At 43.2% G+C, this 22,781-nt stretch overlaps 2 pseudogenes; one reads left to right on the top strand and one right to left on the bottom strand.

The window, feature by feature from the left end:
* Nucleotides 1-1,393: 1,393 nt before the first annotated feature.
* LOC145505212 (large ribosomal subunit protein uL13 pseudogene) lies at nt 1,394-1,997 on the top strand (annotated as a pseudogene).
* A 3,130-nt stretch (nt 1,998-5,127) lies between these two features.
* Nucleotides 5,128-13,200, bottom strand: LOC145505211 (intelectin-1a-like; annotated as a pseudogene).
* Nucleotides 13,201-22,781: the final 9,581 nt, after the last annotated feature.

Raw genomic sequence — 22,781 nt, 5'->3', positions numbered from 1 at the left:
ACACCAGGCCTCCCTGTCCATCACCAATTCCTGGAGTTTACTCAAACTCAAGTCCATTGAGTCAGTGATGCCATCCAACCATCTCATTCTCTGTCATCCCCTTCTCGTCCCACCTTCAATCTTTCCCAGCATCAAGGTCTTTTCCAATGAGTCAGTTCTTCGCATCAGGTGGCCAAAGTATTGGAGTTTCAGCTTCAACATCAGTCCTTCCAGTGAATATTCAGGGTTGAGTTCCTTTAGGATGGACTGGTTGGATCTCCTTGCTGTCCAAGGGACTCTCAAGAGTCTTCTCCAACACCACAGTTCAAAAGCATCAATTCTTCAGCACTCAGTTTTCTTTATAGTCCAACTCTCACATCCATACATGACCACTGGAAAAACCACAGCTATGACTAGACAGAGCTTTGTCAACAAAGTAATGTCTCTGCTTTTTAATATGCTGTCTAGGGTTTTCATAACTTTTCTTCCAAGGAGCAAGCATCCTTTAATTTCATGGCTGCACTCACCATCTGCAGTGATTTTGAAGCCCAAAAAATAAAGTCTCTCACCGTTTCCACTGTTTCCCCATCTATTTTCCATGAAGTGATGGGACCAGATGCCATGATTTAGTTTTCTGAATGTTGAGTTTTGAGCCAACTTTTTCACTCTCTTTCACTTTCATCAAGAGGCTCTTCTGTTTTTCTTTGCTTTCTGCCCTAAGTGTGGTGTCATCTGCATATCTGAGGTTATTGATATTTCTCTGGCAATGTTGATATTAGCTTGTGCTTCATCCAGTCCAGCATTTCTCATGATGTACTCTGCATATAAGTTAAATAAGCAGGATGACAGTATACAGCCTTGATGGATTCCTTTCCTTATTTGGAACCAGTCTGTTGTTCCATGTCCAATTCTAACTATTGCTTCCTGACCTGCATAAAGATTTCTCAGGAGGCAGGTCAGGTGGTCTGGTATTCCCATCTCTTGAAGAATTTCCCACAGTTTGTTGTGGTCCTCACAGTCAAAATTCAGTAAGAATGTAAAAGAGTAAATAAATACTTGATTCTGAGAGAGTATCGTTTTTTGTGAATTTAGATTCATCACCAATTACCAGTCCATAACAGCATAATTCAAAATGTACTTTAGGAAAAAAAAATTAGCAGTCTATGTCTGTGTGGAGAGAGAATAGTGTGACTTAAAGCTGTCCCTTTCCAAACTTGCATCCAGTCCAGCTTCTCCCAGTGAACTATTTAGGATTTATTGTTTAAAAAAAATACTTGGTTGTAAAAAATTAATACACATACAGAAAAGGATAGAAAGCATAAATAGACAATTTAATGAATCACAAAAGTAAATACCTATAGAGTCACCATCCTGTTTAAGTAACAAAAGTTTCTTTCCCACACAACTGCCAAAGATGGTGGAGGGGCAGGTCCTGGTGTTTGATGGCTGAGGCCATCTCTTGACCTACCTGGCAGCCATCCTGGCCAAGAAGGTGCTTCTGGGCCAGAAGGTGGTATTCCTGCACTGCTGGGGAATCAATATTTCCTGGCAGATTCTACAGAAACAAGTTGAAGTGCCTGGCCTTCCTCTGCAAGCAGATGAACACCAACCCCTCCCAAATCCAAACCCCCAACTGCATCTTCTGGCTGACAGTGTGAGACATGGTACCTGCAAGACAAGGCAAGGCCAGGCCACTCTGGACCACCTCAAAGTACTTGATGGGATCCCACAACCCTATGATATGAAAAAGTGGACAGTGATCCCTGCCATCCTCAGGGTGACATCTTGACATCTATGTGGAAGTTTTCCTGCATAGGGGACCTGGCTCATGAGACTGATTGGAAGTACCAGGCAGTAGCAGCCACCCTGGAGGAGAAGAGAAAGAAGAACAACATCCATTAGTGGGGAGGGGGAAGGAGAAGCAGCTCATGAGGCTACAGAAGCAAACTGAAAAGAACATAGAGAAGAAAACTGACAAATTCACAGAGGTCCTCAAGACCCGTGGATTCATAGCCTGAGACCCATAAAATTGGCTGTTGAGTTCTCAAGAAAAAAGAAACAGAAGTTTGCCAGGACTCCAAACATATGCCTTCCAGATGACAAATCTCTTCTGAGCTATATCCTTCCAGATGATTTGCAGATAATGAAATCCACAATAGATGGAAGAAGGTAACCGGAGGCTGACCACAAGCAGGTGGACTCCAGATCAGTTGGGGAAGGTTGATGATGTTGAGTCCCAATTACCCCACCAACAATCAGTCAGAAGAGTGTCCAATTGTTGATCTTACATACAGCCACCCTCTTACCCATCCTGCCTTTAAACACTTTTTCCCTGAAAGCCAGTAAGGAGTTCAGAGTCCAGGATTTGAGCATTAGTTACCCAAACTCCTTGCTTAGTGTCTGCAGTAAATGCTACACTTTCCTTTACCACAATCCTGCATCAGTAGATTGGCTTTACACACCTAGCAGATTCAAGCTGGGATTTGTAGCAATCTGACATGAAGAGAGAGAAATAAGGCAAGAGATAACAAAAAGGAGCAAGAAAGAAAGGATAAAGGAGAAGGACGGAAATCTGGAATGAGCTAGTAAGGGGGAAAGATTTATTAGGGAGGTGAAAAAAAGAGAAGATATTGGGAAAAAAAAAACCACAGCTGACCCTTGAGCAAAGCTGGTTTGAACTGTGCTCATCCACTTATATGTGGGTTTTTTCCCAATATTAAATCATATAGTACTACACAATTCATGAAGATCCCCTGGAGAAGGGATAGGCTACCCACTCCAGTATCCTTGCGTGGAGAATTCCCACAAACAGAGGAGCCTGAAGGGCTACAGTCCATGGAGTCAGAAAGAGTCAGACATGACTGAAAACTAAGCACAGCACAGCACGCAATTCATGACTTGTTGAATCTGCAGATGTGGAACCCAGACCCAGAGGAACTGCAGATACGAAGAAACTATGGGTACAAATGATCAACCATAAGTTATATGTGGATTTTAGACTGTTTGGAGGATTGGTGCCCACAATCCACACATTCTTCTAGGGTCAACTGTACCTTAACCATCATTGACCAACTACCATACAAACCAAGTTTAGCCGAGAACAACCACAGGGCTTTCACTTCACCCTCCAGCCAGGATAGCTGCTGCTCAACCCAGAGCAAACCCCATGGCCTCAGCTGTGGCTGCAGAACTCACCTGAGGAGACACTGAGCCACCTCTTCTCACAGTTTTACCATCAGACCTATACACAGAACTCTGTGTGTGAGCAATGTGCATCCATCTACATATGCTGACCTTGGCAAATCTGCCAGAGATATTATCAGTGAAGGATTTGGCTTGGTGCTGTCATGATGTAAAAACAAAATGACTCACTGACAAGGAATGCTCAGCACTTGAATCATCTGATACACAGGTCATGTTCCTGGCAGCTTGCAGACCAAATACATAGACTGTATGATCAATCACAGAACAATCCAACACTGCAACTGGGAACAGAATTGAATTACAAATGAGAACCAGATTGGTCAAAGTTTGAATCTGAATTTGGTACTACCTTCTCACACTAACATGGTAAAGAACAATGGTAAAATCAAGTCTTCTTACAAGAAAGTGTGTATACACCTTGGTAGCAATGTTGACTAGGATTTTGTTGAACCTGCAATCCCTGATTCAACTGTCTTTGACTGTGAGGTCTGGCTTTTCCATTCCAGCCCATGACCTGGGACAGTGCCACATCCAAGCTGACAAGGGATAACTTGACAGTGCATTACAGACTGGGGACATCTGGCTACATGCTCTGGGGTGATTCTGTGGACAGAATTTGGAGGACCAATTTATCAGAAAGCAATTTATCTTGACACTTGGGTGAATCTTGCTTGGCCACTAGGTATCAGCTGCACTTAACTGAGCATCGCAGATAATATCAATTGGAACCCACTGCTTCTGTTTCTGCAAAAACCAACAACTCTAGTTCAGTTGGAATGGGCTACATTCAGACTCTGCCTAAGAGATCTTCAGTCATGTTAATGAAGTTAGAATCTGCCTTGAAATGAGAGGGTTGAAACTTTCAAGCCCAGTCACCCTGACTCTCCTGAAGAGCAGAGGGTTGGAAGGTTGAATCAATTTCCCTGGCCAATGACTTAATCAAACCTGTCTGTGTAAAACCCCAAAAGGATATGGTTTAGAGATCTTCAGGGTTGGTGAGTATGTGGAGATTGGGAAGAAACGCTATGCTCAGAAAGGGCAAGGAAGCTCAGGGCCCTTCACCTGTACTAGCTCCAGCTGTCTCTTCCATCTGGCTGTTCCTGAGTTAAACCCTTTTCTAATAAACTCATCATCTAGTAGGTAAAATGTTTCATTGAGTTCTCCGAGCCACTCTAGCAATTTAATTGAACCCAAGGAGGGATTCACTGGAACCTCCAATTGACAGCCAGTCAGTCAAAGCACAGGTGACAATCTGGACTTGCAACTGGTGTCTGGAGTAGGGGATTCAAGGGACAGACTTGTAGGACTGAGCCCTTCACATGGGGATCTAATGCTGTCTCTTGGTAGATTGGGTCAAAATGGAGTTGAGTTGTAGGACATCCCACTAGGTATCAGTGAATTTCTTGGTATTGTGAGAACCCTCCCCAAAACAGACATGTTGCAAATAGTACCAAATCATTTTAGAGACACAGTCCCAAATGTCAAAACTGGAGGAATAAAGGAAATGGACAGCTGTGACCTCAGTTTCTTTTTTTCCTACTGAAACTAGATAATAATCAGCTTTTACTCTTTAAGATACTTATGCAGAGAGCTTGATTTGACTAACCAATAATAGAAAGGTAGGAAAATTAAGAATGATTTTTCCCTGCTCCTCAGTCTCCCACAGGGGTTCCCTAGAAAGAGAAGCAAATGTGTGTCTGCGATACCTGAGACTAGAAGTTCCAAACTCCGAAAGTCTACAGTGGAAATCACCAGATTACGAGGCACTATTGTAAAACATCACTCCAAGTTTCAATTTGTAAAAGGAATTACAAGAAACTGAGAGGCACAAAGTGCACAAAGTGATGTAATCTATTCCCTCCCCCTCCTTGTTAGCATTCCATTTTTCCATTTCTGAGGGTCTGGGCTTAGGAGCTGGGTTCCACATCTCACACCACACAGCTCTCAGCGGCAGAACAGGAGCACAGCTGCCTCAGTGATCTACCGGCTGGAGCTGTAACCCTGGTGAGCTCCATATCCGTTCCAGTTGAAAGAGGAGAAATCCCCACACTGCACGGGATTGCCCTCTGGGAAGTACCTTCCTCCACCCATGCAGTGTTGGGGGCAGAGAGAAGACACAGTGAGGGGTTGGCTGTAAACACACCAGTGAGCTCTTAATGGTCAAATTCCCTGTAAGTTTGGTCTTCTTTCTACTTGCCTTGACCCTTCCCCTGAAAAAACCTTTCCCTCCAGTGGACTCTGAAACCATGCTTTCCTGAATTCCTTTCTACCTTCCTTCATGCTTATTCTCAGACCCTTCAACCACCCTTTTTCCTCAATGGATCCCCAAAGGCTATTTATTCCTCACAGTTCTGTCCACACCTCACTGTCCCAATGATGGTCAGTCTTCTCCCATGACTTTTGCTAGAACCAGCATAAACTATATTGTCAAGATATACTCCTAAATCTGGATGACCAGCGAGGTATTTTCTGGGCTTGAAATCCCCTATCCAACTGCCCTGTGAATGTCTCCACCTACATATCACTAGATCTAAAACTCCACTTAAGCAAAACAAAACTAATTCACTCTCTTGCTGCTCTTGAATCTATTTCTCTTCTTGTCACCCATCTTAATTGATAGCACTCAGTCACCCAAAACAAAACCCTGAAGTCTGTTGCCTCCTTCACTTCTCATCCCCCATGTTCGTTTAATTATCAAGAACTTCTGCTTTCACTGTCTATGCATCCATGCTTGTTCTTTCAAATTTATCAAATCCACCCCGGCACAGGTCCTCACTATTTCACATCTGTACATTTACACCTGCTTCATGGTCTCGTTCACTCATTTCCCTGCTCTTGAATCCATTTCCCTCTCCTTGCTAAACCAAAGTGATCAGGTCACTAATCTGATCAAACTCCTCTGATGTGTCCCATCACCTATAACATAAACTCTATGTCCTGAACATAATGCAAAAGCCCCTCCTTGCCCTACTTCTTGCAAGTATTTTCAGCATCAGCTCTTGATTCTACACCATGTGCATACCATGATACAGTTTACACAACAGCTCACTGCCCCCTCAACACACCATGGTTTATTAAATCCCAGTGATTTTGAATATGTTAGTCACTCATGCTCAAAGGACACTGCTCTGCCCCTTGCTGCCTATTGAACTCTACACACATCTTTTGACATTCAGCAAAGATGTCACCTTCCTTCAGAATCAACTGTGTGCCATTAGTAGAGGTAGAAGCTTCTGTATTGTGTTCCCAGAGCCCCTTGTTTATGTTGCTATCTCAGATGATAACATGTAAGATTGCAATCATGCATTTATATCTCTCTCCCACTCAGTCTGAGTTCCTTAAGATGACCCTGTCAGCTTTGCCTCTCTGACAGCTGCATTTTGTAGGTTCCCTAGCATGTATTTTTGAGGAATCAGTGCTTGCAACGGTACATCCAAATGAGCATTAATGAGCAAGATAAGACTCCTTGAAAGCCAGTGTAGGGGGAACACACCCCACCCTACTCACAGGTTCCATACCTGCATCATCCTCCAAACCATAATCTAGGGGCCCTTCCATGAAGACACAGCTATTACACCTCGACTGAGAAATGGACAACTGGTAACTGAAGGGGGAAGTGAAGATGTCCTTGACTTCAGGGTCACGTTTCTCAGACTGACAGGTGTGGAAGGAAAAGGTACTGAGTGAACATTCTTGTTCTTAGAGCTGTGACTCTCTCTTCCTCCTGCCCCCTAGCCATAGAATGCCCCTCAGAGACAGTCTCCACTAACCACAACTATGGTGCTCTCTTCTCAATACTGGAAAAAAATAAAAACATAAAGTTTCTACGTTGAATGTAGAATATCATCATGATCTCAACATAAGGAAATACTTCTTAAACACAGCATCAAAGTATTAATCATACATGAGAATATAGATAAATTGGACTTCAATACAGGGAATTATATCCATAGGACAAAGGTACAAACTTTCAGTTATAAAATAAGTCCTGAGGATGTAAAGTATAGACTAGTGACTGTAGTTAATAATACTGATTTGTACACTGAAAAGTTACTAAGAGAGTAGATATTAAAATTTTTTATCACAAAACAAAAGAATTTGAAGCTATTTGTGGTGGTGGGTGTTGACTAGAGTTACTGTGATGATCATTTCAAAATACATAAAAAATATAGAATCATTATATTATATACCTGAAGCTAATAAAATGTTTTATGTCCATTGAATCTCAGTTTAAAAGTAATAGTAACAATTTTCAAAATACGTCCACAAAATACCAGCAAAAGAATAAAATACAAGCCAAGGAGATACACATTAAAATATTCCAATCAAGTGTTCCCATGCACACATAGACACACATGCACAAGCCAGGGGTCTTCCCCAAACTTACGAGCTCAGTGTTGCAGCCAGTGACTGTCATCCCAGCACACAGGGCATTGGCTGCTCCCCCATTGTTAAACACCCTGAACTGGACAAATCCTGCAACAAATTCTCCTGGAAAAGAAGAAGCAGAGAAAGGCCTAAGTATTCAAAAGATGCACTGGAAACAATTTCCCTTTGACCAGCCCAGGAATTCCCTAAATCAACAGCTCAGGTTATGGCCCAGCACTCCAAGCTTAGGGGATGAAACCCAGCCCTTCTGTGGATAGCAGCTGCTGCATCCTGGCTCTGAACTTGGCTGGAAGGGAACCTCCTTCCATCTGGTAATAGGACCAAGGCTCGTGTTCACAAGTCACTTGTCTGCCTAGGGCTCATAGGAGAAAGTAGAGTCCACTGAGAGATCAGCAAGAAGACCTCCAGAGGTCCAGCAGGAATAAGCAATGACCAGAAGTGCCCATCGGTTTCTGCTGGCACACTTCTCATCCAATTACCATGACTTTATTTGCCCTGCCTACCACTACCTGCTCTCATTGAAATAGTAAATGTAAAAACTGATGGTTCACATTTTCCCACCAAACATTAACGTTCTATGGCTTTAGTAGTGTTAGTCTCTCAGTCTTGGTGGACTCTTTGTGAGGCCATAGACTGCAGCCCGCCAGGTTCCTCTGTCCATGAGATGTTCCAGGCAAGAATACTGGAGTGGGTAGCAATTTCCTTCTCCAGGGGACCTTCCCTACCGAGGTATCAAACCCACATCTCCTGTTTTATCATGCTGAAAAAATGTCTTCTTTCAAATAATAGCTATCCATCATAACAAAAACAAATTTTTCTCACTACTCTCCAAGTGGTTCTCACCTGGGAACATTAGCTTGCTTCTTTCCTTAACTATTATGTCACACAGTATATTGATTAAGAAGTCTGGCTTTATATTCTCTACAATGGAGAGGACAGTAATTTTAACTCCATAGATTTTTCATGATGATTAAATGACACAAAGCCATGTCAAGTTTCTAGAAAACAATTTGGTGTGTTGTATTGATATGTGTTCCCCAAATGCTGGCAATCATTAATTGTTGTTATTTACCCTTTCCCCAAGAGTGCAGCAAAGGATTGATGACTGGGTTTTGGAAAGAGATACTCACGCTGACCATTTGGTGAGAAATAAGGTGCAGTTTTCTCAGCATCACCATAGTCATAGTCGACAAGAATGGCTGGGCCGTTGTCAGTCCAGCACTTCCCTGCTCCGTACCTCACTGGGAATTTCTACAGGGACCAAATACAGATTGAGGAGAGTAGAGACACTGCTGTACTGGGAAGTAGAGGATTTAATGTCCTCAGGTGGCGTTATTCAGACAACAGTCCGAATAATAGTGATTCTTTGCCACCCTTACTCATAGCTCAGAACCTAACCAGCCTCAAGACCCTTGTTTTTCTCCTTCTTTACCCACCTTCTTCTCTCCCCTAGCTTCTTGTGCTTCCTGGCTCAGAGATTCTCTGAGAGAGGCAGCCCACTAGTTCACAGGGACCCAGAGGTAGGAAAAAGCCAAGCAGAGGTACCTCTTAGTGCAATGAACAGAGCAGAGTTACTCCTCATCCAAAACATTGGGTCTCTGTTCACCAAAGGAAGTGCCTCCAACCCCCAGCCAGCAGCCCCATATACCTGGGAGAACCAAACAGATTATGTCCCAGTCTCCGGAAGAAGCCAATGTTAGTGTGGTACCTCAGTAGGGAGCTGTTCCTCCAGTGCTGCAGGGGGCACTTGCTGGGCACATGCCAGATGCCCAGGTCCTGGGCCTGGATGTCGTAGTAGCCAGGGTTCTACAGAGGGACACACACTCAACCTTACTGACCCAGGAGGTGCCACCAGCCAAAGACCCACACACACAGACCTCACTTGAGCTGAGAGCTCTGGGCTTCAGGGAGGCAAGTGCCCAGCAGTGCTCAGACCCTCACCCTCCTCCAGCAGACAATGAGGGCCCATCACCCAAACAGCCTTGGCAGGAATAAGCTGTGATTCAAGACATGGACTTCTGTCTGTCTTTTCTCCAGCCCCACCTCCCCATCCCCATCTCCTGCCTTCCCTTCCACTTGCTCTGCTCTAGCCACAATCAGCTCCCACCCTTTCTCACCTGAGTGCTCAGTTCAGTTCAGTTCAGTTCAGTCGCTCAGTCGTGTCCGACTCTTTGCGACCCCATGAATTGCAGCACGCCAGGCCTCTCTGTCCATCACCAACTCCCGGAGTCTACCCAAACCCATGTTCATCGAGTCGGTGATGCCATCCAACCATCTCATCCTCTGTCGTCCCCTTCTCCTCCTGCCCCAAATCCTACCCAGCATTAGGGTCTTTTCCAATGAGTCAACCCTTCGCATGAGGTGGCCAAAGTATTGGAGTTTCAGCTTCAACATCAGACCTTCCAATGAACACCCAGGATTGATCTCTTTTAGGATGGATTGATTGGATCTCCTTGCAGTCCAAGGGACTCTCAAGAGTCTTCTCCAACACCACAGCTCAAAAGCATCAATTCTGCGGCGCTCAGCTTTCTTCACCGTCCAACTCTCACATCCATACGTGACCACTGGAAAAACCATAGCCTTGACTAGACGGACTTTTGTTGGCAAAGTAATGTCTCTGCTTTTAAATATGCTATCTAGGTTGGCCATAACCTTCCTTCCAAGGAGTAAGCGTCTTTTAATTTCATGGCTGCAGTCACCATCAGCAGTGATTCTGGAGCCCAGAAAAATAAAGTCTGACACTGTTTCCACTGTTTCCCCATCTATTTCCCATGGAGTGATGGGACCAGATGCCATGATCTTAGTTTTCTGAACGTTGAGCTTTAAGCCAACTTTTTCACTCTCCTCCTTCACCTTCATCAAGAGGCTCTTTAGTTCTTCTTCACTCTCTGCCATAAGGGTGGTGTCATTCGCATATCTGAGGTTATTGATATTTCTCCCGGCAATCTTGATTCCAGCTTGTGTTTCTTCCAGCCCAGCGTTTCTCATGATGTACTCTGCATATAAGTTAAATAAGCAGGGTGACAATATACAGCCTTGACGTACTCCTTTTCCTATTTGGAACCAGTCTGTTGTTCCATGTCCAGTTCTAACTGTGGCTTCCTGACCTGCATACAGGTTTCTCAAGAGTGCTCAGTACCACCCACCTAATAGTCATCACTCGTGGCCGCCTCTGCAGACCCAAACGTGTTGTAATTGGCCCAGTTGCTGTCGCCCTCTGGGTAGTCAGCCCTGTTGCCTTGCTGACTGGACCAGCGATTGCCCAACGTGCATTTCCGAAGCATGTGGTTCTCATGCACACTGGCCACTAGGGTCCAGCCACCGCCCCAAGAGGTCATGTCACAGAAGGTCTGGTAGATGACACCATTCTCAGTGTGAAGGTGATACAGGCCATCTGCAGAGGGAACCAACCCAGAGACCCCCCTGTCTGAAAACAGGGAGTCCCTGTCAGGCCCCATTACCAGAAAGAATTTGGGAAGTTAGAAATGTATCCTGAAGGCTCCTACACATACCCATTTCTTGAGGACAATTCTCTGTGGGTCAACTAAGAGCAGGGACACTGACTGCCTTTGTTCCATGCTACCTTTGCAAAGATTTTATAGAACAAACATCCAAGAAGACAGAGATGGTATCTCCCTCTGGATAGATCCTCCTTCTGACCACTCGAGGCCTGATAACAGCACCTGACCACATCTCAAGTCCACATCAGGATGTGGCCTCTGCAACTCAGAGCTAAAGGCAGGCATGGTCACTGCCCATCTTATGAGATTCAGATTTCCTAAGTACAGAGTTCCTCCTCATACTCAGCCCCAAAGAAAATAAGCTGTAATATCAGAAAAGACTTGTACTTGCTTGACGGGTCCAATTTATGAGCTGCTCAGAGGGTAAAGAGTCTACCTGCAGTGCAGGAGACCGAGTTGATCCCTGGGTTGGGAACATGCCCTGGAGAAGGAAATGGCAACCCACTCTAGTATCCTTGCCTGAAAAATTCCATGGACAGAGGAGCCTGGCAGGCTACAGTCCATGGGGTCACAAAGAGTTGGACACAGCTGAGCAACTTCATTTTCACTTTTCACTTTTGGCAAACAAATTACATGTGCAGATATCTCCTGGACCTCTTCACATCACTGTGATGGGATGGGACCAGAGAAACAGCACAGGAAAAAGCTGATGCTCTGGCTACTTCTGTGAGTAATAAAGTTCTATGTCTCTGCCTCTGAAAGCACATGTTTTCTACCAGAATCTATGACACTGGGACAGAAAAACTATTTAGCTTACTTACAAGAAGGAGAAAATCTTACAGTCATCGGAGCTCTGGTCGCCAAACTAAGAGTCACCAGGAACACCAGGAATATTCTCCCTGTGTTCAGAAGATCATGTCTCTTACAACTAGATGGGACCCAAAGGCCTCAAAATTCCCACTGGAAATCTCCTAGCCTGGAAGCTGGAGTCAGAGAAGACAGGAGTGGTAGGCACACCCATTTTGATCTCAATAACCAGGATCTGTAGCAGAAAAGGGGCCAAAAGGAGAGGATGCTGAGTTGGTTTATTACTTACCACCTGCTCTATGGCAACTGTCTTTGATTTCCTTGCAGCTTCTGGGCAGGAAAGACAGGAAAGGGGCTCAGGTTTTGTTCCCCCAGAACTTCCCAACAGAAGGGGTCACTGTAGAGGATGTGAGGATAATTCTCATTAATAGTGTCGCACGGCTCACTCCAGCCTTCCCGGTCATTGACTCCCAGCTCCTTTCCCCTTCACAGGTTCATCACTGGGCTTTGCAGCCCCAGAGTTCTGTGTCTTCTCTGCTAAGACTAGCTGAGCCACCATCTAGTACAGGTTTAATTTAATTTGCATTCTTCTCCACAACTAATTAAACATGAAAATTCTCATTATGCCTACTGTGATAAATGGAATTGTAAGGATGAGGATTAGGGAAGAATGTTCCCTGGACACAGCCCTGACCACCAAGCACCCTCTGGAAATCCCAAAGCCAAGGCCATAGGAGCAGGAGCAGCTAGAAGAAAGCAGTCTTCGTCACTATGACTCCCCTGAGTCCACTCAGCCACACAGAGGCACAGAAGGAGCCCCAGGACAGGCCTTAGCTTCGGACCACACGTCCAGAGAGACCCGCAATCAACACTAGGCCACAGCTCAATTTGGCTGCAAAGTGTGGCTTCTCTGCATGTCCATGACTTCCCCTCTGGGCCAGGACATCAGCATCCAGCCCAGCTCCGCTCCCTCTGCTCCACTGTGCTCCTGGGTGAGCTGATGAAACTGCTTCTCCTGAGTGACTTACCAGCACCCCGCCCTCTGGTGGCCAAAGAGAGGAACAGCAGGAGGCAGAATCTGGTACCTTGTCCCTAAGAAGAAAGGAGGTGCAGAAAGTCATTGGCGGGTTCATTCTTTCTCTCCCTTTCATCCTTGCTGATCCATAATTTTCATCTTCCTATTATGATCTCTGAACTTTCTGCATATGGAAACCTCATATGGAAAGTGATGGGATTCTGAGCATTCTCGAACCTCTGGAATAGACCCCACCTCATCCAACCCTCAAATCCTTAAGGGCTCACAGCCTCCATTCTCTGAAACTCTGCATCCCTGAGACCGAGATCAGACCTGAGCTGGCATCGTGGCTCCCCACACACTCAGATCTTGTCTCAGACTCAGCTTCCTCAGAGCACGGAGAGCTATCCCCTTCCTTCCTCCCAGATGCCAGGAGCCGAGAGTTCCTGCCAGGAGGAGACTCAGAGCTACTGCCTCTGCAGAGAGTCCTGAGGTGGGTGAAGTGCTGAGCCTTTATGGGGAGAGCAAAGCATGTAGGGCCTGCCCATCCCAGCCCACTTTGGGCTGCAAGCCCCTCCCTCGGACTTTCTTCCCTTGAAGGTTCCTGAGCCTCGGCTCCGGCAATGAGAAGGAATGTGTGACTGTCTGGAGGGGCAGGAGGCGGCGCTCTTGGGCACACAGGAGACACTCACTATGAGGAGGGCGAGCCCTGCTGGGTCAGAGTACACACGGTGTTCCCTTCCGTAACAGATGCTCAGGATGGACGGGACCTCACAGTTCTTCCCTGCAGCCTGTCCTGCTCCCACCTCAGTCAGATGCTCCAGGGCATCATCAGGATGCTGTCAGGTTGTCATCCTTCCAGTCTCTCCTGAAATTTCTCCATGAAGCCTGCCCTGAATCCCCTACCCTCGGTTATAGCTGACGGATACTCCCCTGGCCTACTATGGACTTTGTCACTCTAATTATGACATGTGCCACACTGTCATGTAATTCTGTTTTAATATGGAGGCTAAAATAATTGAAAATTTACAGAATATTGCAAAAATAATAATAGTGCAAAGACACACATATAGCTTCTACCTGAATTCACTGATAGTTTGCATTCTACCCAATTTGCTTTATCATGTATGCCTTCTCTCTATATGAATACACAAAATTACACAGCCTTTCTTTCTTTAACATATTGAGAATAAGTTACATATATGAAGCCCTTTTCCCTAGACAAGTGTGTATATTCCCAATACGGATATTCTCATATTAACCACAATGCAATTATCAACTTCTATCATTAATTCTTTTTAATGTAATTGGTACTTTGCTAAGGTTCACTAGCCTGGGAGTTCTACTCAGCTCAGCCAGCATTCATCAGACTGAATTTTCTCTGGCTTTCATTGTCTCCCATTATTAGGAGATTTCTTGTCCACACTGAAGCCCAAATTCCCCAGGGGATGTTCTTGTTGTTATTCAGTCACTCAGTGATGTCCGACTCTTTGTGATCCCATGAACTGCAGCAAGCCAGGCCTCCCTGTCCCTCAGTATCTCCCAGAATTTGCTCAGACTCATCTCCATTAAATTGGCGATGCCATCCAACCATCTCATCCTCTGTTATCCCCTCCGCCTCCTGCCTTCAACCTTTTCCAGCATCAGGGTCTTTTCCAATGAGCCAGATCTTTGCATCAGGTGCCCAAAGTATTGGAGCTTCAGCTTCAGCATCGGTCTTTCCAATCAGGGTTGATTTCCTTTAGGATTGACTGGTTTAGTCTCCTTGCAATCCAAGGGATTCTCAAGAGTCTTCTCCAGCACCACAGTTCAAAAGCACCAATTCTTCAGTGCTCAGCCTTCTTTATGGTCCAACTCTCATATCTGTACTTGACTACTGGAAAAACCATAGCTTTGACTATATGGACATTTGACCATATATGACTATATGGACTACAGGGTCAGAAAAGTGATGTCTCTGCTTTTTGATACGCTGTCTAGGTTCATCACAGCTTACAACTAGACTTCACCATTCCACACCCATGTCAGCCTGACTCCTTTCAGCTCTGTCCACTGCCCAGGTTCTGGCTGACCACTGATACCTCATTTCTGTCACCTCTGCTGCTGGGGTCAGATGCTGATGTTCAGGGCACTGCTTCCTCTCACTCCTGGGCCTCCAACACCACATATCTTTGATGTCCAAGGTGCAGGAGCCAGCCAGCTTGTTCAGTGCAGAGGAAAGCAAATGCCTTACACCCACACAAAACAGTATCTAGTCCAAGGCCTGGAATGTTATTAATAACTTACACTTACCCATGCACTCTACTATATCACAACCATCTGAATTTGTTTTCAGAAAGGACAGAGTCAGAGGGAGAGATGGAGAGAGGACTGACCTATCTCCCATACATCTCTGCTGTTTGCTACAGCCATAGGGAAATGACCACTAATACCACTTAATCAGGCAATTTCTCAGCTAGTCACTTGGGTTGTTCACTGTGATTAATTCTCTTCTTTTTGGAGGCGCAGGAAAGACTGCACCTCTCTTCTGTGAAGTTAAATGGGCCATGGGACTTGTCCTAGCCAAGAAATGTGAGCAGGAAGGGTCAGTTTCAGGCTGAAGCCTTTACCAGGCAGGGCACAAGTCCACACCATCCTTTTTCCAGCCTCAGGAAATAACCCCATAAAACATGGGGCCCTGGCTTGGTGGTATGTTTATCTCTGATGAGGAAACTAATCTTCGAGGTTGGAAGGATGGCGCTCTGTGTTCTGTTTTAGGGGAAATGCTAAATGTGTTGCCTGTGGTATCTCAGGAGGTGTGTGATATACAGACTGCACTGGGGCGTTAAAGGAAGACCTCAGGGAAACAATGTCAGCACTGCATGTCAGCTGTCTTGGTTCTGTATTACAAAGGGGAGGGTCTGGGAGAAAAGGTGGTCGTTTTGCAAGGAGAAATGAAAGGAATAACAGATTCTGGGTCTTCAGCAGGCAAACAGTGTGGAAAATTTTCTTCATAAATCATCTTCAACAAGGGCACACACACATGCACACACATAATAGCTCTCAAAATATTTTTCCATATACACCTCAGTAAAGAGCAAGTATTTTACTATTTGGTATCCCATGTACAGGGCTTTCCTGGTAGCTCAGACAGTACAGAATCTGTCTGTTATTTGGGAGACCTGGGTTTGATCCCTGAGTTGGGAAGATCCCCTGGAGGAGGGTATGACAACCCACTCCAGTATTCTTGCCTGGAGAACCCCCTTGGACAGAGAAGCCTGTGACACCTGCTGTTCATGGTGTCACAAAGAATCGGACATGACTGAGTGACTAAGCACAGCATATTCCATGTAAAATAAACTGACTAGTTACACAGACCCAAGCTAGCAGCTGAGAAATATTGTTGCTACATGATATCAAACTTCTAAAATTTGACTAGTAAAATTTGAGGGAACAAAGCAATACATTTGGATTGAGTCACTTTCCAGATGTTCATTCGTTGGCCATCAACACATGACATCATCCTCTGCTGAATACTGCTTCTAACATGGGACAATTGAGAATACATGGCCAAAGGCATATTCAGTGACCTCTACCAAAAGGGTATGTAACTACTAGATGACACCTTAAAAAGTCCGAAGACCTCAGCCAGGGAAGGAGGGTGTGTCTGTGGTACAGGTTTGCCATGTGCTGACATTCTGAAATAAAATGTGCCTAGTATCCAAAATCCTAATATTTGGGGTAAAATAACATGTATTACTGTCCTTTTGAAAACTACGAAATCTGAATTTATGTAATAGTATATATCTCGAGGATCACTTTGCATTAAATTTTCAAACTGAATAATTCTATACTCCTTTAAAAAATGTCACCATATCTATTCTCACTTAAAAGCCCATCCTGATTTTATCCCAGCAAGTATACTAGCATTTCAACCCTACAGAATATCACAGCGTACTGGGATACTGAAAGCTTGTTTTGTAAAAAAGGCTGAAAGCCAAAGAATTGATGCTTTTGAATTGTGGTGCTAGAGAAGACTCTTGAGAGTCCCTTGGACAGCAAGGAGATCACCAGTCAATCCTGAAGGAAATCAACCCTGAATGTTCATTGGAAGGACTGATGCTGAAGGTGCAGGTCCAATCCTTTGGCCACTTGATGTGAACAGTGGACTCACTGGAAAAGATCCTGATGCTGGAAAAGATTAAAGGCAGAAGAAGAAGAGGGCAGCAGAGAATGAGATGGTTGGAGGGCATCACCAACCCAATGGACACGAGTTTGAGCAAATTCTGAGAGATAGTGTGGGACAGGGAAGCATGGCTTCCTGTTCTCCATGGCATTGCAAAGAGTCAGACACAACTTAATGAATGAACAACAGCAATGATGGGGTACTGAAAGCTTGTTTTGTAGTCACAATATCATGGTGGCAGACCCAGGTTTTAGACCTACATATAGTCTGTTTTTGCAATTGCTAAATATTCTTACTCCCAGACGTCTCAGTCTTTTTCTTTTATAATTAATCTGGATCTATTGAGTAATTTATTTCCTTGACATTATCAACATAGAAAATATTAGCTTACAGACATGGGAAGCCATCAACCCTTTCCTGAGAATTGCTATAAGGGAAAAAGAAATATTTGAATGCAATGTTATCAATTATATAATAAAGGCTTGCCTCAAAATTATGAAAATATATTGGAAGAAGTGGTTGATTCTGTCATGGGGAAAGGGATGTAAATCTTTTTTCTCAAAGAAATCATTGACTCCAATGTATGAACAATATCAAATATTTAGATTATACGGGGAATTTAAACTGAATCAAATATTCACAAAATGTCATCTAAAGATTGTGGCAGGTAATGATACTTCAACTGGTTGACATACAACATACAAAATTCTTTGCCCAAGAACTAGATATATTCAAGCTAAAGAAGTATATTTATCCTGTGGTTATGGCCTTTCTATTTTGTTAGTGTTAAAATTCTTTCCACTTTGCTGTACACCTCAACTAACAAAACAGTGTAGATCAACTCTACTCCAATAAAATTTTTTAATGTCTTTCATGTAAAATGATATGGATTATAGATGCTCAATTTTAGCTTCTTTGTCTTTAACTGACAAATTTGGTAACTTTATATTGTTTCCCATGAAAGTAAATGAATTTTATGTAAGTGGTAAGTTTGTGATTCTGTGCTGAGCCTAAACTAGCCCTGAGAAAGCCAAAGTCCTCATCTCTATTGGACAAGTATTTGGGCAGAGGCACAACTAAGCTTTCCTCCTAAAAGACACAGAAGCAACCCTGGAGAATTTACAAAACAAGCAAAAGTTCTCAACTTGGCAGGGAACACTTCATTCCAAGAAGCTCATGGAAGGAGAGGAAGATAAGGGAAAGCTCCTTCACCCCTTAGAAAGAGAATGGGGCTGTTACAGTTTTGCGAAAAGTCTCCCACCCCTTTCCCTTTGGAGTTACATGCTTATTATACAACTATCTCTTCTTTCAATGATGTCCATCTTTGCTTTATATATTTTAAAGGTCTGTTGTTAGTTGCATAAATGTTTATAATTGTTGTATCTTCTTGCCATTTTGAATCATTGTTAATATATAATGTACTTTGTCTCTTACAAATTTTCAAGTCTAATTTTTCTGATAATACTATACCATCCCTGCTCTTTTTTTATTGTCATTTTCATTGTCACTGTTGTTCAGTCACTCAGTCCTGTCCAACTCTTTGAGACCCAATGGACTGCAGCAAGCCAGGCTTCCCTGTCCTTCACTGTCTCCCAGAGATTGCTCAAACTCACATCCATTGAGTCAGTGATCCATGCAAACATCTTGCCCTCTGTTGTCCCCTTCTCCTCCTGCCTTCAATTTTTCCCAGCCTCAGGGTCCTTCCCAATGAGTCAGTTCTTTGCATCAGGTGGCCAAAGTATAGGAACTTCAGCTTCAGCATCAGTCCTTTCAATGAATATTCAGGAATGATTTCCTTTAGGATTGACTGGTTGGATCTTCTTGCAGTCCAAGGGACTCCCAAGAGTCTTCTCCAACACTACAGTTCAAAAGCATCAATTCTTAAGTGCTCAGCTTTCTTTATAGTTCAACTCTCACATCCATACATGACTACTGGAAAAACAATAGCTTTGACTGGATGCACCTTTGTCTGCAAAGTAATGTCTCTGCTTTTTAATATGCTGTCTAGGTTGGTCATAGCTTTTTTTCTAAGGTGCAAGTGTCTTTTAATTTCATGGCTGCAGTCACCATCTGCAGTGATTTTGGAGCCCAAGAAAATAAAGTCTTTCACTGTTTCCTTGTTTCCCCATCTATTTGCCAAGTGATGGAATGGATGCCATGATCTTTGTTTTTAGAATGTTGAATTTAAAGCCAGCTTTTTCACTCTCCTCTTTTACTTTCATCAAGAGGCTCTTTAGTTTCTCTTTGCTTTCTGCCGTAAGAGTGATGTCATCTGCATATCTGAGGTTATTGATATTTCTTCCAGCAGTCTTGATACCAGCTTGTGCTTCATCCAGCCTGGCATTTCACATCATGTACTCTGCATATAAGTTGAATAAGCAGGGTGACAATATACAGCCTTGATGTACACCTTTCCCAATTTTGCACAAGTCCATTGTTCCATGTCTGTTTCTAACAGTTGCATCTTAACCTGCATACAGATTTCTCAGGAGGCAGGTAAGTTGGTCTGGTATTCCCATCTCTTTAAGAATTTTTCCACAGTTTGTTTTCATCCATACAGCAAAGGCTTTAGAAGAGTCAATAAAGCAGAAGTACATGTTTTTCTGTAGTTCTCTTGCTTTTTCTATGATCCAATGGATGTTAGCTATTTAAACTCTGGTTCCTGAATTGAACTTAATTGATATTTATAGAGCATTCCATCCAAAAGCAACAGATTACACATTTTTCTCAAGTGCACATGGAACATTCTCCAGGATTTACCACTTGCTGGGCCACAAGGTGAGCCTTGGTAAATTTAAGAAAATCAAAATCATATCAAGCGTCTTTTCTGATGACAATACTATGAGATTAGAAATAAACCACAAGAAAAAAACTCTGACAAACACAAACTTGTGGTGGCTAAACAACATGCTACTAAACAACCACTGCATCACTGAAGGAATAAAAAAAATGCCTAGAGATAAATGAAAACAAAAGCTAAATGGTCGAAAACTTATGGGATGCAGCAAAAGCAATTCGAAGAGGGAAGTTTATAGAAATACAATCTTACCTCAAGAAAAACCTGAAATAAGAAACTTAACCTTATACCTAAAACAACTAGAGAAAGAAGAACAAACAAAACCTAAAATTAGTAGAAGGAAGGAAACCATAAATATCAGAGTAGAAATAAATGAAATAGAGACAAAGAAAACAATAGCAAAGATCAATGAAACTAAAAGTTGGTTCTCTGAAAAGATAAACAAGACTGATAAACCTTTAGCCAGACTCATCAAGAGAAAAAGGGAAAGGACTCAGATCAGTAAAATTAGAAATGAAAACAGGTAAGTTACAACTGACTCCATAGAAATACCAAGAATCATAAGAGACTACTGTGAACAACTGTATGCCAATAAAATGGACAGCCTGGAAGAAATGGACAAGTTCTTAGAAAGATACAGTCTCCCAAGACTGAACCAGAAAGAAATAGAAAATGTATGAACAGACCAAGCACTGATATTGAAACCGTCATTGAAAACTTCCAACAAACAAAAGTCTAGGACCTGATGGCTTCAAGGGTGAATTTTATCAAACATTTAAGAAAGAGTTATCATTTATCCCTCTGAAACTGTTCCAAAAAGTTTCAGAGAAAGGAATACTTCCCAACTCATTTCATGAGGCCACCATCACCCTGATACCAAAGATACCACAAAAAGAGAAAATTACAGGCTGATATCACTGATGAAGATAGATGTAAAAATCCTCAACAAAATACTAGCAATTTGTATCCAACAATACATTAAAAAGATCATACACCATAATCAAGTGGAATTCATCCCAGGGATGCAATGAATTTTCAACAACCACAAATCAGTCAATGTGATACACCATATCAACAATTTGAAGAACAACACATGATCATCTCAATAGATGCAGAAAAGGCTGTCGGCAAAACTCAGCACCCATTTATGATAAAAACTCTCCAGAAAGTGGGCCTAGAGGGTACAGAGCTCAACATAATAAAGGCCATATATGACAAACCTACAGCTAGCATCACCAGTTCAGTTCAGTTCAGTTCAGTCTCTCAGTTGTGTCCAACTCTTTGCGACCCCATGGACTGCAGCATGCCAAGCCTCCCTGTCAATCACCAACTCTCGGAGTTCACTCAAACTCATGTCCATTGACTTGGTGATGCCATCCCACCATCTCATCCTCTGTCGTCCCCTTCTCCTCCCACCTTCAATCTTTCCCAGCATCAGGGTCTTTTCCAAGGAGTCGGCTCTTCACATCATGTAGCCAAAGTATTGGAGTTTCAGCTTCAACATCAGTCCTTCCAACGAACACCCAGGACTGATCTCCTTTAGGATGGACTGGTTGGATCTCCTTGCAGTCCAAGGGACTCTCAAGGGTCTTCTCCAACACCACAGTTCAAAAGAATTAATTCTTCAGCTCTCAGCTTTCTTTATAGTCCAACTCTCACATCCATACCTGACTACCAGAAAAACCATACCCTCGACTAGATGGGCCTTTGTTGGCAAAGTAATGTCTCTGCTTTTAAATATGCTATCTAGGTTGGTCATAACTTTCCTTCCAAGGAAAGTTTTAATTTCATGGCTGCAGTCACCATCTGCAGTGATTTTGGAGCCCCCAAAAATAAAGTCAGTCATTGTTTCCACTGATTACCCACCTATTTGCCATGAAGTGATAAAACCGGATGCCATGATCTTAGTTTTCTGAATATTGAGCTTTAAGCCAACTTTTTCACTCTCCTCTTTCACTTTCATCAAGAGGCTCTTTAGTTCTTCTTCACTTTCTTCCATGAGTGGTGTCATCTGAATATTTGAGGTTATTGATATTTCTCCCAGCAATCTTGATTCTAGCTTGTGCTTCATCCAACTCGGAGTTTCTCATGATGTACTCTGCATGTAAGTTAAATAAGCAGGATGACAATATACAGCCTTGACGTACTCCTTTCCTTATTTGGAACCAGTCTGTTGTTCCATGTCCAGTTCTAACTGTTGCTTCCTGACCTGCATACAGGTTTCTCAAGAGACAGGTCAGGTGGTCTGGTACTCCCATCTCCTTCAGAATTTTCCACAGTTTATTATGATCCACACAGTCAAAGGCTTTGGCATAGTCAATAAAGCAGAAATAGATATTTTTCTGGAACTCTCTTGCTTTTTCAATGATCCAACAGATATTGGCAATTTGATCTCTGGCTCCTCTGCCTTTTCTAAATCCATCTTAAACATCTGGAAGGTCACGGTTCACATATTGTTGAAGCCCGGCTTGGAGAATTTTGAGCATTATTTTACTAGCGTGTGAGATGAGTACAATTGTATGGTAGTTTGAACATTCTTTGGCATTGCCTTTCTTTGGGATTGGAGTGAAAACTGACTTTTTCCAGTCCTGTGGCCACTGATGCGTTTTCCAAATTTGCTGGCATATTAAGTGCAGCACTTTCACAGCATCATCTTTTAGGATTTGAAATAGCTCAATTGGAATTCCATCATCTCCACTAGCTTTGTTCCTAGTGATGCTTCCTAAGGCCCAATTGGCTTCACATTCTAGGATGTCTGGCTCTAGGTGAGTGAGCACACCATCGTGGTTATCTAGGTCATAAAGATCTTTTTTGTGTTACTTCTTCTGTGTATTCTTGCCACCTCTTCTTAATATCTTCTGCTTCTATTAAGTCCATACAATTTCTGTCCTTTATTGAGCCCATCTTTGCATGAAATGTTCCCTTAGTATCTTTAATTTTCTTGAATTAGAGTTAGCATCATAC

This window comes from Giraffa tippelskirchi, chromosome 5, assembly GCF_054371585.1.
Source record: "Giraffa tippelskirchi isolate mGirTip1 chromosome 5, T2T-mGirTip1v1.2.pri, whole genome shotgun sequence".
Classification (NCBI taxonomy): domain Eukaryota; kingdom Metazoa; phylum Chordata; class Mammalia; order Artiodactyla; family Giraffidae; genus Giraffa; species Giraffa tippelskirchi.
This window is presented reverse-complemented; position numbering and strand designations above follow the sequence as displayed.